Here is a 13,287-nt window from a genome sequence, read left to right as displayed (position 1 = left end):
AAGTGTTTTTGCTCACATTAATAGGTTTAAGAAGAGGCTGCGCTGAATTTGGTGTCTTAATTCAAAATAGTAAGAAAGGCAGTAAGTAGGGTTACAAACAGATATGCATACGAGGAAACAATGCAGACCCTCTCAGCAAGGTTAAAATGGCATTTTGGCTCAACAGAAAGCTATGTTTATATACATTCATACTATCAAACACGTCTGCTATCAATTTTGATCCAGTAAAAAAAAAATCTTATATTTTGCATGATTCTGTGATGTGAGATTATGCAGAAAACATTAGAAAAAGAGATCTGTTAAATAACTCTTTGTATTGTATTAGAAATTTGAACACGAATACAGTATAAGTTTAAACAGCCAATACTAAGCTGTTTTTTTCTGTATATTTCTCTCATTTATTCTTACTGTTTTTATTGAAATTAATTTTAAAAGTAGTATTACATCTTATCTAACTGCCCATATTCTCTTGTAAACATAATGAGAAAAAGAACTAAAATATGAAATAGAACTTTTTAAAAAATATTGACTACCATCTAAGGATTATACATTATAAACAAAAATCAACTCCATCTTATATTCTAGGTTAGTGGCTTAATGCAAACAGGCATGACTGGGCAGCATAGCAACCAAAACAGACTAAATGCATCTGCTGTTTCCTCAGTAATACTATAACTAAGACGAAAGCGGATTGTGATTTTTGTCTGTGTAATTCTGATGGATTGGAAAAATATATAAATTATGCTTGTTTTGGTAACAAAGTTTAAGATGAAAACACAATATCAATAATATCCAGGTGCTCACTTCAGCAGCACAGATACTGAAATTGGAACAGTAGGAGATTAGCGTGGCCTCCACACAAGGATGACACACAAGTTTGTGAAACGGTCCATCTTTCAAAAAAATAATAATTGAAATGGCAAAAAAAAAAAAATGATGATGATGTTAATGATAGCCAGGTTGAAAGTTTAAGAGCAATAACCACAAATTGACATGGTCAGATTTAGATTCATGATGCCTGATAAATTATATAGATGTTTACTTCCTGTTTCACACTAAATAGAAAAGAAGGACCTCAAGTTTGGTTGCTATTTTCTAGGGCAAGAATGGTTGTCAGAGATAGAGACCATAGGGATTTCTCTTTATTTTAGTTTATGGGATTAAAAATTACAGATTACATAAAATGAATAGCACTTTGAGATTTTTGTTTAATATCACCAAGTGGGTCAGACTTGGATTCAGGTCTTGTATTTTTGTTGAAATTGCAACTACTACTGTGCTGCCACCTCTTATTTCCTTGTCCAGATTGTTTACTCCACACGCATTCCAAACCTTGTCCCCAATTCACCAAATTCTCAACCTGAGTGTAATTGCCATGTGTGTTGGCTAAGAATTTTTTAAACTCTATTTACCTCTCCAGCTTTCCCCTATAATTAAACATTATATGAATCCCCTGGGAACGGGCAAAACTTTCTGGCAAATCTACCTTTTGTTTTCCCTGAGGACCAAAGAATGACGGATTTATAATGAGTTAATCTGAGTCCTGTCTTGGCTCTGAATAAGCCACGGAAACCTTAGGCAGATTATATATAGTACGATACTCATCATTTCTTGGGCCCTTTAATATCAGTTGTCCAGTTTATTCACCTTGTTCTGGCAATAGCATAAGAACAAATCTCTGATGAGAGCATTGATTTCTAGGACATGTCCTTGCACCTTCCCATTTACTCTGAGACTAGCTCACAATTATTTGTGTCCTTGCACTGATCCTTGTCAAAAGACTCTGACTTTCATACTTGCTTTAAGTCTCCCATTTGATAATTTTTGAAAGCCCTTTTAAACTTCTGAGATTTGGGATTCCCTTTGAGCGTTTGACTCATCTTGATTTCTGGTTTTATTCTTTTGCTATCTGTAATAAACTCTCTCCTAAGTAAAAGCTCCTGGAAGTCCCAACTAGCCCTTCGGTCCTAATTTTATTGATTTATTTATTTATTTATCCTCACTTAGGGTTTGATTTTTATGTGAAATTTGGGCATTAAAATTGAAAAATCTCTCTAATTCTGAACTTACAATCTTTTCTGTTGTTCTTTATACAGTCAAACCTATTTCTACTGGCTTCTGGTGTGGTACGCTGAAGGATCTCACTGCAGTATAACTAGGTCATGATGGGGTACACCCTTAAGATAATAGGGTAGAACAGAGCATAATTTTCATGAGCAAGAATACAATGCAGCATAAAAAGAGCGCAAAAAAATCACCAAAATACATCCTACATATGAGAAAACATATTCATTAAATAGATATATGGAAAGAATCTCAAAACAATTATTAATTGGGAAAATACAAGTTTAAACCACAATGTGTATCATTTTATTTCCCCTAGATTGTCAACTCTCTAGGAATCTGGTATTTGGGACTTTCAGGAGCTTTTACGTAGGAGAGAGTTTATTACAGATAGCAAAAGAATAAAACCAGAAATCAAGATGAGTCAAACGCTCAAAGGGAATCCCAAATCTCAGAAGTTTAAAAGGGCTTTCAAAAATTATCAAATGGGAGACTTACTCTTGGTGCTAGTGGTAAGGATGGATGGGGAAGAATACACTGCAGAAGACAATTACTTAGTAAAAGAGATTTCTTGGTAATATATTTTGGCTGGTTGGTGGTTGTCTACTGGATATTCACTATATTACTATTCTTGATAAACTTGCATACATGTTACATAAATATATTAAATATGTTAAAAGTGTAATAAAGGAACGTAGTTATATGTTTTAATAAAACTTTCCAGTTCATAAATAAGAAATTTCCTTTACTGGTTTTTTTTTTTTTTTGTATTTTTCTGAAGCTAGAAACGGGGAGAGACAGTCAGACAGACTCCTGCATGCGCCCGACCGGGATCCATCCGGCATGCCCACCAGGGGGCGACGCTCTGCCCAACAGGGGGCGATGCTCTGCCCCTCCAGGGCGTCGCTCTGCAGCGACCAGAGCCACTCTAGCGCCTGGGGCAGAGGTCAAAGAGCCATCCCCAGCGCCCCGGCCATCTTTGCTCCAATGGAGCCTCGGCTGCAGGAGGGGAAGAGAGAGACAGAGAGGAAGGAGAGGGGGAGGGGTGGAGAAGCAGATGGGCGCTTCTCCTGTGTGCCCTGGCTGGGAATCGAACCCCGGAACTTCTGCATGCCAGGCCAACGCTCTACCAATGAGCCAACCGGACAGGGCTCTTTACTGTTTTTTATATGATAAGTAATTGTTTACTATTTTTTTTTCCAGTTTTACTTACATATATTGAAATGGAATACTGTGTAAGTTTAAGGTAAATAGCATAATAACTGGGCATATGTATATAGGGCAAAATGGTTAACACAAGTTTAACACCCATCACTTCACCTGGTTATGTTTTTTTGTTTGTTTGTTTGTTTGTTTGTTTTTCCTTATAATGGAAACTTTTAGTATCTACTCTCTTAGCAACTTTCAAATATACTACTCAGCATTGTTAACTATAGTATGGTCATCATGTGTTTAATTTTACTTGTATCTCAAGAAGTGAGTTTATCTTTCATGGGATCAAGTATTAGCCATAAAATAGATGAAGAAAAAGTACTTACTAATTTGACATTCTAGATGTTTTCATCTTAACCATTTTAATTTTTTAAGCACATACCTTTTAATTTTTTTCTCTATCTTTATTTCTATTGGCTAATAATATATTGTACCTCAATGAACTTTTGATGGAGATAATATAGCAATACTGTTAGTGGAACGGTGGACAGTACTCATGCAAAAGAATTGTTATAAGCTTTTATTTTTAAACTTTTAGTATATATTTAATAGGACAGTGTTCATTTTTTTATTTGCCTCTGATTAAGGCCTTTGCTGTCCATGTGACAAAAATCAAGGAAGATTCTGGCTAGTTGAAAGCAGAATCATTTATCCTCTACTGCATACCAAGAAAAATTTATAAAAGACTCCAGATTTTGACAAAGCATTCAATACTTGTAACTGACTAAACAGTAGAATAAAAAGTGAAACAATTTGTTCAATAGTACCAAAAAAACCAAAGTGACTGAGCAGTTAGTGAATGCTTGATAAATTAGTCTTATCATTTTCTGAGAGCCTCTTAGATTTTTAGAATATAATCTGTGTAAATATTTGCCATTGACAAGAGTATCCTTATTTACCCACAATGACTGCCACTAGAGAGGTACTTAATAAGAAGACCCATCAGACCATCACCTCTCAAAAATGCATGCCATGCAATAAAGTAGCTTCCTCCTCCTTCATTTCAGATCTTTGTTAATGAACAACATGGAAAATTGAGAAACAACTCATTTTTAGATATGAAAAAACAGTCAAACCAGAAGAATGTATATATACATGTGTGTGTGTGTTTGTGTGTGTATGTTCAGGTACATGACTTTCATAATTAGTACTTCCACTTTTCTTTTTAAGAAGGGATTCAGAGGTTAGGGAAGTCCATCTATTTCTTGTAATTGTTACTTAAACTCAACACCGTGCCCCACTAATTGGGCAGCTGTGGCACACACATCATCTTTTTCCATGAACTTCCACCCATTCTTCAAAGGAACTTTTCTACAAGTCAAGGGTAAGTGACTGGAGGCACCCAGAGGATGCTGTAGTCTTGCCCTGCATCTTTACCCCAACACTAATGGACTGTCACTGTAACAGAAGTGTGATGGATGGCCTCCACTCATCAGAGGGCTTGACATGCTCTTATTTTTCTATCCTTAAGTAAATACAAATAATTTTGCTAGAAAATAAATAGATTTACCTTTAACTCTTAATTTTCTCGACGTTAAAAATCAAATCAAATCAAAATAGGCTGTAGAGGGCTCAGAGTGAGTCAGAGAAGTTTCTGGCTGCTCTAATGTAAACACAGATAGTAAGAGAAGACCCTAAATGTTGGTGCCATGAACACATCAGACTTAAACATGTGGTTTTCCCATTAGCCCAGCCACTTAGCTTCTTTAATTACAATCCTCACACCCTCAGTTCCCATCAGAGTCAGCTCTTAGATTTCTAAACCTGCTAAGGAATGAGAATGTGCTATCCTATTTTGCCTTATAATGCAGGTTGCTCAACTTTTTCTGGACAGGCCAATGTGGTTTCTATTGCAACCAGCCAACTCTGTCATTGTAGTAGGAAAGCAGACATAGATAATCCAGAAATGAATTAACAGTGACTTAGTTCAAATAAAACATTATTTGGGGTCACAACTCTGAATTTGGTATAATTTTCATCTGTCACAAACTAAGAATGTTCTTTTGATCTTTTCTCAACCATTTTAAAAAATGTAAAAACTCTGCTTAGCTTTCTGACTATACAAAAACAGGTATTGGGTTGTTTATTTTATTTTATTTTTTTAATTTTTAGTACAACCACAGCAAATTGCAGTTTAGGCATTTGGTTATATATTCAATTTAATGCAAGATGCCATCATTACCTTAATCTAACCTAAAGCAAAGTAAATTCACTCTTTTATATATTCACATGTGCATAACATAGACTTTCAAGAATTATGGATGAATTTTTGTATTTGCTTCCTTCAGTCAAATAAATCTTAAAAGAAAAATTTTAAGGCCCTCTTTATGGAAAAAATATAAAACCAGAAACCTTCTTTCAGATTCAAGGGTATGTTTTGCTTTATAAATAGCCTTAACTAATGCTCAGCCAGGAGTGATGTACAAGAGTGGTGACTAGCCATAGCTCAGAGAATTTAATTTTCTATCTACATCATAAATCTGGTCACTCCTTTTATGACCACATACCAAATAAATTTTGAAATTAATGTGATAAATCTACATTCAGAAATCCAATTTCTTAGAGATACCTTTGATAAAATAACTAATGGGCAAGGTGTTGCATAATTATGGCATAGATAGGGTTCTGGTAAGTATTCACTTTATTAATATTCATCTGCATTCAAGGAAGTCACTAGATATCAGTAGTTATTTATCTGTTCATAGCACTACCTTAACAACAGCATTGTTACAATCTTTTCCACATATGTTTTCTTAATTTTTGACCTTTGTAAATTTCTGTATTTGGGCCAATGATCAGAAAACTGCTCACTGACACATCACTGATCCAAATGGTCCTCAGTTCCATACTATGATTTTTAGATAAATCAGGTGGAACCATTATAAAATATTTCCCAAAGATGCCAGGTTTAATTTGGAAGCAATTTAAGTCTTTTCTTTAGTCTGCCCTTGTTGTCCTTAGTGCTTTCTTTTGCTTTTGCAATTATTTATTTCTAATTGTCTCTCATCACACAATGTGAGTAGGAGTAGAGTGCATTCCCCTTCCTCTTTTTTTTTCACCATCAGACACAGTGATTTCTTTTTAATTACAGCTCATTTGCATTCTCACCTGAATAAGTGTACCATCTCAGTAAGTTATGCTTCCCCAGAACCCAATTACCACTACAGTGCAAAGCAAAGTGGGCTTGAACATTCCACATGGAATAGGCAGCATATGGTTGCTGCCATCCATATAGCTGGAACATCTGCATATGAACTCATGCTGTGACTATGTCTGTATCACTTTAGTTGCATTTTCGTATACAAGCCTGAGAGGACGGGCAATGGGAGTAAGGTTAAAAACAAAAAAACAAGAAACAGAAACAAAAAGATGAAAAAAATTAACATTTACAAATTTGAGGACCGAGGTTATTATAGTACTAACAAAATGAAATTATTGGATAAGAAATTTCCATCGTGAAGCAAAGTAAATTTTATTTTAGCCATTTTGGTTTGTTGGTGATGACAAATAAATAAATGTAGCTGTCATTCATAGATAGGTGAATTTAAAGACCTTAGTGATCATATTGACAGAGAGCAGATTGAAGGAAAGTGATAAGATTTTGAAAGCAGTGACTATAGGAAAAGTGCAGAAGTTCAAAGTCTGAGCTAGTGAAGGACTTAGAGACTGAATGAACAGTAGCGCAAGTCTAAAGTATATATGCTTTAATGCAAAGAAGGAATGTATTTATCAATGAAGAAGTAATTGACCGTGATTAAATAAACAGTTAGAAGAGGAAGAACTTTAATAAATTTCTCAGTATTTTTATGGAAAAGAAAAGAGTTTTTAAAGACCCTTATACAGATATAAAGTGATTTATAATCTTCTGTTGTAATACTTATCACTTGACTTTTATAATGTGGATTTTATATACCTCTATACATAATATAAAGATAAACCATATATTACAAAATCTTATCAGAACCTCCTACTTTCATCACACATTATTTGTATCTCCTTATATTAATACATGCATACGTATATGATGATAGATCCAGGAAACATTTTAGCATAAATATAGGCTAATCATGTAAGCTCTAACAGAAAAAAAATCCTGGTTCTTTCTCTTTTAAACTATGAAGTTATGGGCAAATGATTTAACTTCTCTGTCCTTCATATCTATCATCAAATATCATCTAGAGAGTAAGAATAACATTTTACCTCATTTGTAGTATTATGATCATTAAGTGGGCTAACTGATGTAAAGAAGGTAACAGGATTTGTCATACACAGTAATTGTATGGTAACATATCTTTGTATGTAGTTGTGTTTAAATTATATATAATGGCTATATCTTATTTATATTATATATGTATTTATGTATTCATCATATATATGTATCATGATTGTAATGAGTGTTTATATTTGTGTTTATATATGTATGAAGTTGGTGAATATGATAAAAATATGTATAATCCTAATTAAGCATTTTTTTCTCCCACAAATGGAATAAATATGTTTAAATACACATTTAACATCTCCAATTTTTTGAAATTGTGACTTTTATGAAAACTTTAGTTTTCATATATTTGTCTCTGATGAGATATGGAGGGTGGGTAATGAATGTCTCTGCCCTGTAACTAAAGTCGGTGAGCTAGTCACAGCTTCTATTGCTCAATTGTTTCTTAAAGTGACAAGAGTCTTACAATAAATAGTGTAAACATCTCAAGTAAGTGGTAGTTTAACAGACAGTAAAGTTAAGTGTCATAATAATAACCTCTCTGAATGGCCCTGAAATGCTAGGGCACATGTTGCTCTTACATACTGAATTGAACACTCTTGTTCGAATGGGTTAGGGATCATGGTTTAGTCATAAATCCTAATGACATTTAAATAATCTTAGTTAAAACATCTATAGTAATATTCTTCACAGCTGTTAACAATGTTATTTTTTAAACTGAAATCCCTTATGAAGTACAACTAAAACTAATAATTTGTTTTATTAGATTAAAGTTACTTAGGAAAATGATCTTAACCTATTTCTAACCTGTATTACTTGGTTTCTTGTGTGTAACCCTGTTGCTACCCTGTTCATAGTTTTGTTTATTTGTTATGTCTTTCATATAGTCTATAAATTCACTCATAAGAAGTAGGTCTGGCAAGAAATGTTAATATCCATAAAACTTTGAGATATCTGAAAACATTGATCATCATGTTTTTCATCTCTTTTCTTTTCCAATCTGGAAACAAGTTCTACTTGAAGCAAATAAAATGATCAGTAAATATTTAGTGAATGAATAGGTTAATATCTCCATGTTTCAGAAAAAGGAGCCAGTCATAAAGACTATAAATCACTCAATGTCACACCAGAATTAGATTAAAACAATGATCAGGTTTTCCATATTCTTGGCAAAACAATAGGCCAGCTTCTCAAAACCAATTTTCTGAAATATTTATTTAGTAGGCAAAGTTTTTGTTTGATTTGTTTTGTTTTCAGTCTTTCTTTGATGTCCACATTTAGTTTCTCCTGTAACAATACCTCTCTCTCCAAATGCCATTCCCAACAGGACCAGAAAAGACCCCATACCTTAGATTTTTCTCCTCTTTCTCTCCATCAAATTTTATTGTTTTAGGTCATCAGTCTTAAATATTTTTAATTTAATGAGTTATTGGATTAAAAATAGTCAAATATTGTCTTGTTCCAATTGTATTCATACATCCTAAAAAACAATATATGACGGTTTTAAAAGCACATGTAGAATTTCCATGTGGGCTGGTCAAGGTCACTCACAGGACTGAGAAGCCCTTGTGAGCAGGTACTTTGTGTCCCTTGCTGAGATTACTCCAGAGAGCCTATCATTGCAAGTAATTTTGGTAAGGATTCAGTCACTTTTTTTAAAAAAAAAAGTTGAGTCTTACACGCATCTAATAGAAAATAAACAGTAAATAGCATCTATCTATTCATTGTTGCTTAAAGTTTGTAACTGTCATTGTTTCAATCTGGGACACTATTATCTGTGCCGGTTTTAATGAGACTGCTAGCAAAAAAAAGGGATTCACATCTCATTTTGTGTTCAGTATCCATAAATTGTTTACTGGTAACACTGAGAGATAACGTACTGGTCATATGATTTAAATTCAAATAAAGAACTTAAAAATGAATACTCTTCTGTTGCATTGCCCTTAGCTAATATTATAATGCTAATCCTAAATATGCATTATATAGTCAGAAGTTTGAATGATCAACAGTGGCTGCATGTTTTGCCCTTGAATTATTTTTTGCCATATTTTAAAATTAGGCAAGGTAAGTTTCTCTTTATAATTTTAACTTCAGTTAATGTACCCAGTAGCAAAGTAAAGAACCAGAGATGTTTTAAAAGATTCAGAAAATCAGTTAAAAACAACTTTCAGAGTTCTACATATGGCATTGGATAATAATTGGATTTGGAAGTTACATTTATTGGATGAAGGCAATCAGTTAACAGGAATTAAGGTTCATTAACACTTTTAATATATCTTTCTTGAAATACTGTATACATATTTAGTATGATAAAAAATGGACCTTAGAAATGAATGATTTTTTTAAATAAACCATACACTGGTTTACTGTGACTGAAATTAATCTCAACAGGTTAAAAAACACACCAAGTTATTAAATGTATAGCAATTGTTTATATTTTTCCCTTTTTCAAAATGATACTATCATTTATATATTTCTTATTTGACATTACCAATGCAAAACATAAAAACTTAAAATATATTATTTTAGATTTAAAATATAGTAATTTTAGTAGCTTATAGTAATTTAATTTAGAGGTAAAGACCCCCCAATTCACTTGATGTATATGGCACTGTAGGGCGCTTATGTGAATATTGCATATACTCCTTTATAAGCATGTTTGATTAATATTAATATAATATATTCCTTTTATTTTAGATCATATTAATTTACTAACACTTGACATAAGTCTTTGGTAACAGCTGAAACATGAACAAAGATGCGGCACTTGTGACTTCTGATGATACAATGTTGATAAAAAGTATTAGCTAAAGGTAGCAAGGGCATTTTTATCACTCAAAAAACTGTCAATGGTGAATATGCATAAATATATTTTTATTCAGAAAGATTATCTACAAATGTGCACATGCTTGTACACTGCCATAGGGCTTCATAATAACCGAATTTCACATGTCAGCATAAGTTCTGTCCATTTCTATCACAAGTTTCGACACGTAAGCATATGTTTATCTGGCGCATGTGTGCCTCTCTATTTTTATCACTTAATGTATACATTCTGACGTAGCAAATTAACTAAAACAAAGTTGATTCACATTAGTCTTATGTGTGAAGCGATAGTGTACCCATGGCTACTGATAAAGTTCATTTACGCCACTGTAATTTTTACAAATTTCAACAAGGAAGAAATGCTACAGAAGTATGTCTGTTGCAACCACCATATTCCCTGGACTTAGCACCCTCTGACTATCACTTGTTTTTGTCCTTACAAAATTTTTTGAAGGGCAAAACATTCAAAAATGAAGAAGATATCAAACAAGCACTGGTTCAATTTTTCGCACCAAAAGATAAAACATTTTTCAAAAATGGGATATACAGCCCTGGCCGGTTGGCCCAGGCGTGCAGAAGTCCCAGGTTCGATTCCCGGCCAGGGCACACAGGAGAAGCTCCCATCTGCTTCTCCACCCCTCCCCCTCTCCTTCCTCTCTGTCTCTCTCTTCCCTTCCTGCAGCCGAGGCTCCACTGGAGCAAAGATAGCCCGGTCACTGGGGATGGCTCCTCAGCCTCTGCCCCAGGCGCTGGAGTGGCTCTGGTCTCAACAGAGCGACGCTCTGGAGGGGCAGAGCATCACCCCCTGGTGGGCAGAGCGTTGCCCCCTGGTGGGCGTGTCGGGTGGATCCCGGTCGGGCGCATGCGGGAGTCTATCTGACTGTCTCCCCGTTTCTGGCTTCAGAAAAATACAGGAAAAAAAAAAAAAAGGGATATACAAATTGCCCTCACACTGGCAAGAAATCATTAATAATAATGGCAATTATATCATTTAATAAAGTTTATTGACGGTAAGAAAAATTTGTATTTTGTTTTATTCCAAAAATGGACAGAACTTTCCGGTAGACCTTATATATACACTTAAGATTTTATGAGACTGACCATGGAATACTACACAGCCATAAAAGAGAAGGAAGTTTTACCTTTTGCAGCATTGTAGATGGACGTGGAGATCATTATGCTAAGTGAAATAAGCCAGTCAGAGAAAGACAGATACAATATGACCTCAATTATATGTAGAACTTAATGAACAAAATAAACTGATGAACAAAATAGAAACAGAAGCATGGACACATGGAACAGACTGTCAGCTGTCAGAGGGCAGGGAGGGAGGGTCCTGGGTGAAAGAAGGTGAAGGGACTAGTCACACAGACAACAGTGGAGAGAGCCAGAGGGAAAGTGGATATGTACACAGGGAGAGGAGGACAACAGGAAAGGGGATGAACTCTGCTGGGGGCAGAGGGTGCACAATGTAGTGCGCAGATACTTTAATACTGAGTTGTACACTTGAGGCCTGTGTGGTTTGGAGAGCGGTGTCATTCCAATAAATTAAAAATAAATTAATTAAAAATATTTCAAACTGAGAACTAAGCACTATACAACACAAAGGGTTTTCAATAACATGAAAATATATTTTTTTCATTAAAAAATTTTTTATATAGCTTGACCAATAGATAGAGCCTCAACCTGAAACACTGTGGTCCCAGGTTCAAAGCCCTGAGGTTGCCAGCTAGAGCATGGGGTCACTGGCTTGAGTGCAGGATCATCAACTTGCCTCCAGGATCTCTGGCTTGAGTCCAAAGGTTTTTGCTTGAAGCCTAAAGTCACTGGCTTGAAGGCCAAGGTCTCTGGCTTAAACCCAGGACATTGACTTGAGCAAGGAGTCACTAGCTTGGCTTGAGCCCCCTGGTTAAGGTACATTCGAGAAGCAATCAATGAACAACTAACATGAAGCAAGTATGGGTTGATGCTACTCCCTCTCTCTCTTCCCTTTCTCTCTTTCCTTTCCTGTTGCGCGCTCTCTCTCTCTCTCTCAAAAATCAATTTAAAAACTTTTTTATACATGTTTATGAATAAAGAGATTGACCCTAATTATACCCTTTATGGTCAGGGCACATACAGGAAGTAATGAGTTGGTGCTTCCCGCTCCTTCCCACCCCCACTTCTGTCTTTACTCTCTAAAAATCAATAACATTTTTAAACTAAATTTTCATTTTTTATTTATTTTTAACTGCATTTTTCTCCTAATCTTTGTGCCTCTACTTTATTTTTCTCATATTATTGCATTGACTAAGACCACACATACATTGGTGAATAGAAATGATTATAGCGGATATCCTTATCTCATTTCTGAGTTTAAAAGTAATACTTTTATTTTTCAAAATTTATTTTATTTTTGTTATGATAGCTGCATATTTGGGTAATCAATATTATGATAGAAGACAATATACATTTTATAGCATTCTTCCCTCAGCTGATAGCCCCAGCATCAAGGCCCTAGATTTTGATTGTCTGCATTAATTCTCCTGACACTGGCTAAATGAAGTATTTAGAAATCTCAACCTGCCTCCCAAGACTGACCTACACAGACAAAATACTGGACCACCTCAACTAACTGGTTGGCAAGGAGGGAATCGAATGACCTGATTTGACATGAATATATATAATGAAAAATTGCCAAAAGTATTGGCACAATGCAATATAGAAGAAAATGTTTTGTTTTATACGTTTGTTTTAAAGAGTAGAACTTTATAGTGATGAGAATGTACTTTGTATATTGTAGTACAAATGAGAAGATTTGTTATAATACAAATACTAGATAATATGGATATATAGTGTGTAGAAATATACCTGCGTAAATGTTTGTTACATAAAAATGAAAGTTGCACTTTGAAATAAATTACAAAGTGAGATAGTAGTTAAATGTTTTCATGAAAAAGCCAAAATTAAAAAAAAATAAGTCCAAG

The 13,287-nt window shown here is 34.4% G+C and overlaps 1 non-coding gene across 1 annotated transcript; it reads left to right on the top strand.

Moving 5' to 3' along the window:
* Window positions 1-796: 796 nt before the first annotated feature.
* Window positions 797-899, top strand: LOC136390323 (U6 spliceosomal RNA). The gene has a single exon (XR_010748731.1). It is a non-coding gene; the product is annotated as a U6 spliceosomal RNA (small nuclear RNA).
* The last annotated feature ends 12,388 nt before the right edge of the window (window positions 900-13,287 follow it).

The sequence above is a fragment of the Saccopteryx leptura genome, chromosome 1 (assembly GCF_036850995.1).
Source record: "Saccopteryx leptura isolate mSacLep1 chromosome 1, mSacLep1_pri_phased_curated, whole genome shotgun sequence".
In the NCBI taxonomy this organism is placed as follows: Eukaryota; Metazoa; Chordata; class Mammalia; order Chiroptera; family Emballonuridae; genus Saccopteryx; species Saccopteryx leptura.
Note: the sequence above shows the minus strand (reverse complement) of the source record. Positions and strands in the feature narration are given on the sequence as shown.